Source organism: Scyliorhinus canicula, chromosome 27, assembly GCF_902713615.1.
Source record: "Scyliorhinus canicula chromosome 27, sScyCan1.1, whole genome shotgun sequence".
Taxonomy (NCBI): domain Eukaryota; kingdom Metazoa; phylum Chordata; class Chondrichthyes; order Carcharhiniformes; family Scyliorhinidae; genus Scyliorhinus; species Scyliorhinus canicula.
Window position 1 is genome coordinate 8,050,078 of NC_052172.1, and position 6,271 is coordinate 8,056,348.

Below are 6,271 nucleotides of genomic sequence, written 5' to 3' on the forward strand. Positions count from 1 at the left end.
CACCCGCCACAGCACCGACGCCCGCCCGGAGCTACTGATCCCGCCCACCGCCATGACTGACGCACGACCTGCGTGACTTACCCCAAGACTGACTCCGCCCCCGCACTGCCCGCCCACCCGCACTGACCCCGCCCCCCGGACTGACCCCGCCCACAGCACTGACCCCGCCCTCCGCACTGATCCCGCCCCCCAACTGATGCCGTACCTGCGCTGACAACCCTGCTCGCTCCCCGCACTGGCCCCCTCCCTCACTAACCCCGCCCCGCATATACACCCCCACAGAACGAAGATCCGCACTGACCCCGCCCCCGCACTGACCCCGCCCCTGCACTGTTCCCGCCCACAGCACTGACCCCGCCTCCGCACTGACCCCGCCCCCGCACTGATCCCGCCCACAGCACTGACCCCGCCCCCGCACTGATCCCGCCCACAGCACTGACCCCGCCCCCGCGCACTGATCCCGCCCACAGCACTGACCCCGCCCACAGCACTGACCCCGCACCCGCACTGGCCCGCCCCCGCAAGTCCCCGCCCCCCTGTACTGACCCCGCCCCCGCACTGTCCCCCCTGCACTGGCCCCGCCCCCGCACTGCCCCCCCTGCACTGGCCCCGCCCCCGCAATGACCGCGCCCCCTACACAGGTATGTCCAGTGGTGTACAGGGGTCAGGGTGTACAGGTGTGTATACAGCTGCATACAGGTGTGTATGTGTGTACAGGTGTATACAGATGTGTATAGATGCATGCAGGTGTGTACATCTGTGTACAGGCATGTACAGGTGTGTATGTGTATACAGGTGTGCGCAAGTGCATACAGGTGTGTACAAGTGTGTGCAGGTGCATACAGGTGTGTACAAGTTTATACAGGTGTGTACAAGTGTGTGCAGGTGCATACAGGTGTGTACAGGTGCTTACAGGTGTGTACAGGTGTGTACAAGTTTATACAGGTGTGTACAAGTGTGTGCAGGTGCATACAGGTGTGTACAGGTGCATACAGGTGTGTACAGGTGCATACAGGTGTGTACAAGTATGTACAGGTATGCACTGCAAAGGTCAAACTGCTCCCTGTCAGCAAATCCAGGCTGTGCTCTGTAGCCAGGCTTGGCCTTGTTGACCCTAAACATCTACAGCAGCCCTGGGGCCACATGTGACCCATCTGGGTTTTGAGTGCGGCCCACATTGTTGATCGTTGCCACATTTCTCTGATTTCAATTCACATGGTTATTTTTCCAAGAGTGTGACTAAGGTGATTTACAATAAAACAAGGACACGTTAAGTGAGGGTGCATGCTGATTCCACACAACAGCCGTGCACTCCCTTTGTCCAATCAGACTGTAAATATTTATTTTGTTTTTACCATTTGAAGTTGATGATAGTTCCATTAAAATATGACAGATTAAGTATTTTCTATATATATGAAATATTCAGCCTGTATTAAATGTATCCAATCTTATTCGTGGAGGTCATGGTTAGTGAACATTCCCGCCCTCAATCTAGCGGCCATAGAATTCCTAAAGTGCAGAAGGCAACCATTTGGCCTATCGAGTCTGCATCGACTCTCTGAAAGAGCACCCTACCTAGCCCCACTCTCTTGCTCTATCCCCATAACCCCACCTTACCCTGCACGTCTATGGACACTAACAGGCAATTTAGCAAGGTCAATCCATCTAACCTGCACACCTTTAGACTGTGGGAGGTAACTGGAGCACCCGGAGGAAACCCACGTAGTTACAAGAGAACGTGCAGACCGCACAAATAGTCACTCAAGGCCGGAATCAAACCCGGGTCCCGGGTGCTGTGAGGCAGCAGTGCTAACCACTCTGACGCCCATGATGTGATTGCACTAGAAAGGGTCCGGAACAGATTTACCAGGATAGCTTGGGGGAAAAAGTGCCCTGAATGGCGTGCGTTTTGCTCCGGGGGGAGTAGGGAGGGAGATGTGGCTGTCGCAGGCTGTGCCAGCATTAATTGGCCATCCCTAATTGAAAAATGAAAAAAAATGAAATGAAAATCGCTTATTGTCACGAGTTGGCTTCAATGAAGTTACCGTGAAAAGCCCCTAGTCGCCACATTCCGGCGCCTGTTCAGGGAGGCTGGTACGGGAATTGAACCGTGCTGCCGGCCTGCCCTGGCCTGCTTTAAAAGCCAGCGATTTAGCCCAGTGTGCTAAACCAGCCTCTGTAATTACCCTGGAGGGGGAAGTTAAGAATAAACCACGTTGCCGTGGATCTGGAGTCACATGTAGGCCAGACCAGGTAAGGATGGCAGATTTCCTTCCCTAAAGAACCACAGTGAACCAGATCGTTTTTTTATGACAGTCGTTTGATGGTCATCATTAGACTTTTAATTCCAGATTTCCCCGAGAACAAGTTGCCCTGATCTGAAATATCCTGAAGGGGAAATGGTGGTGTAATGGTTAGATCACGGTAGCATTGTGGATAGCACAATCGCTTCACAGCTCCAGGGTCCCAGGTTTGATTCCTGCTTGGGTCACTGTCTGTGCGGAGTCTGCACATCCTCCCCGTGTGTGCGTGCGTTTCCTCCGGGTGCTCCGGTTTCCTCCCACAGTCCAAAGATGTGCAGGTTAGGTGGATTGGCCATGATAAATTGCCCTTAGTGTTGGGTGGGCAATTTACCATGTGTGGTAAACCAGCCTCTGTAATTACCCTTGGGGGGGGGGGAAGTTAAGAATAAACCACGTTGCCATGGATCTGGAGTCACATGTCGGCCAGACCAGGTAAGGATGGCAGATTTCCTTCCCGAAAGACCAACAGTGACCAGGATGGGTTTTTTATGACAATTGTTTCATGGTCACCGTTAGACTTTTAATTCCAGATTTCCCGAGAATAAGTTGCCCTGATCTGAAACACCCTGAGAGAGAGGGGCAAATGGTAGTGGAATGGTAACATCACCAGCCTTCTAACCCAGAGGCCCAGGCTAATCATTGAGGGGGGGCACAAATTCAAATCCCACCACGGCAGCTGGTGGTATTCAAATTCAAGTCATAAAGTTTGGGAATCGGTGACTGTGAGACCATCATCAGCGATTGTCGGAAAAACCCATCCGGTTCACCAATGCTGGCAAGGAGGGAAATCTGCTGCCCTTAGCCTGGTCTGGCCTACTTGTGACTCCAGATCCACAGCTCTCTGAACTGGGCCGAGCAAGTCTCTCAGTCCACGGGCCATAGGGATGGGCAACAAACAACAGTCCCTTTAGTGAGGCCCACATCCCCTGAATTAATAATAATTGAGAAAATGGTTAAGGAAACAGATTCAATAGCAATTTTCAAAAGGGGTCTGGATTTATTTGCGAGATGGGCGATGGGGGAAGATTGTGGGGTGAATTGAATCCTTCTCTCAAGGCATGATGGGAAAAATGTCCTCCCCATACCTCACGATTCTCCACCTCCCCCTGAGACCCACGACAGACATCACTACAGACGTCAGTCCTCAGTTGGTCTGATTTAATCCACGTGACATCAAGGAACAAGTGAAGGCGGCAGATACTGTGAAGACTATGGGCCCTGACAACATTGAAGTGCTCCAGAACTGGCCGTGTCCCGTGCCAAGCTTATCCAACACAACTACAACACCGGCATCCGCGGAACGATGCTGATAATTGCCCAGGTACGTCCTGTCCACACAAAGCAGAGCAAAAACAGTCCAAATGCTGCCTCATCTGTAGACTCTCGATCATCAGCAAAGTGTTGTCGACAAGTGGTGTCGAGCGGCGTTCCTCACCGACACTGAGTTTGTCTTCTGCCGGGAACACACAGCTCCAAACTTTATTGCAACCTCAGCCCAAACAAGGTGAGAGAAAAGCTGAACTCAGGAGGCGAGAGCCTTTGTCACCAAGTGGAACACCACAAAGCCCGAGTCAATTGAAGTAGATGAGGAATGGACGGAATTCGCCAGCGACTGAAGTCGCGCTGAGCACAAAGAGGTGGTCAAACATCGCTGGAAGGTGGTTAGAGGTTAGGCCCTCAGCTTTCTGTCCAACCATGGCATAGATGGTCAAGGTGTTGGCCAGTTCAAAATTTTATTTAAAATAAATTTTTATTCAACATTTTCAATTGAACAATTAATCCATAACAACAACCCAGAACCATCCCCCTATGGTGTTCTTGGTGTTGGTGTAGTGTTCACAAAGACCAGAAATAGCTTTTAAATTGAACAAATCTATAAATTTATTACCACCACTTATTTGGATTTGACACTTATTTCTATATAATACAGTTGATAATAAACATATAATATACACTCATATACTATTAATCCCTACACTATTGCATTAACTATGATCTGCTCTCACTATCTTTTCTTCATTCTGTTCGCTAGCTTTCTCATCAACCTACAGCCCATCCCAGGCCCTCCACCAGTCCCAATCCCTCGTACCCCATTTCTCCCAGTATCAACACCACTGCCCATCCCAGGCCCTCCACCAGTCCCAATCCCTCGTACCCCATTTCTCCCAGTATCAACACCACTGCCCATCCCAGGCCCTCCACCAGTCCCAATCCCTCGTCCCCGTTTCTCCCAGCCCCAGCCCTTGCCCCGTGTTCACCATACCCTCCGACCTGCCCCTCTCTGAGGCTGAACGTGCTGTTCTCAGCAAAGGACTCAGCTTTGTACCTTTACGTCCCCACCTCAATGAATTCCGGGCTCGACATGATGTTGAACTCTTCTTTCGCCGCCTTCGTCTCCGTGCCCACTTCTTTGGGCAAGAATCCTCCCCCCATTCCGCTGATCCTTTCATGTGCCTCCAACATTCTGCCTCCAAGTGGACCCCCCCCCCCCCCCCCCCCCCCGGCTGGGACAATTACCTGCCCTTGATCTTTTCATTGAGAACTGTCGATGGGACATTGGCCATCTTAAATTTTCTGCCCCCCTCACCCATTCCAACCTCTCTCCTTCCAAACTTTCTGCTCTTCACTCCATCAGGTCCAACCCCGACTTTGTCATCAAACCTGCCGACAAAGTGGGTGCTGTTGTAACATTTTGGACATTAAGGGGCAATTTATCATGGCCAATCCACCTAACCTGCACACCTTTGGACTGTGGGAGGAAACCGGAGCACCGGGAGGAAACCCACGCAGACACGGGGAGAACATGCAGACTCCGCACAGGCAGTGACCCGAGGCCGGAACCGAACCCGGGTCCCTGGAGTTGTGAGGCAGCAGTGCTAACCGCTGAGGGAGACCTCCAACTCACGCTAGCAGCTTGGCCAAAATCCTGGCATCCACATTCAATAGGGAAATCGGGCAGTTCGACCCACACTTCACTGGGTCCTTATCCTTTTTAACAGAAACAATGACGCTTGCATCATTATCTCCAGAATAGACCACCGCGCTTCAGACTCCTCAAACATCTCTACCAATAACGGTACCAACCGACCTGCAAACGTTTTATAAAATTTCACCGGGAACCCATCTGTCCCTGGCGCCTTACCCGTCTGCATTCACCCAATAGCTGTGTGGACCTTCTCCAACCCCAATGCCTCCTCCAATCCTTCCCGATCCTCCTCCTCCACGTTAGCACATTTCAGCCCCTCCAGAAACTCCACCATATCCGACTCCTCCCCAGGCAGCTCCGACCTATAAAGATTCTTATAGGACGCCTCAAATGCCCCATTAACCGTATCCGGCACTAGTCCATCACTTGAATTCCGCACCTGAACAATCTCTCGGAAGGACGCCTTCCGCCCCAGCTGACCAGCTAAAAGATGACTGGCCTTCTCCTCATATTCGTACATTACCCCCCCCCCCCCCCCCCCCCGACGCCGTAACTGGCCCACCGCCGCATTTGTAGATAATAGGTCAAACTGCATCTGCAGCCTCTTCCTACCCGCTCGCAGCCGTGGAGTAGGGTCACTCCGAAATCTCATCCACCAACCTTCGACGTTCCTCCCCTGCTTCCCTATCCACCTGACCTTATGCGAGATTATCACCTCTCTAACCACCGCCTTCAGGGCCTCCCACAGAACCGAGGGAGAAACCTCCCCATTCTCGTTAAAACCCACATACTCGTCAAGTTAGGATTCCAAACACAATTCAAATCTTGAAAATGAAAAATGAAAATCGCTTATTGTCACGAGTAGACTTCAATGAAGTTACTGTGAAAAGCCCCTAGTCGCCACATTTCGGCGCCTGTTCGGGCAGGCTGTTACGGGAGCTTCCCCCAAAATCAACTGGCGCGTGTCCAAGTCTGGTATGTCAGCCAACGTCCACTCCAGGAACGCTACATCATCTCAATTTGGAGCATACACACTCACCAA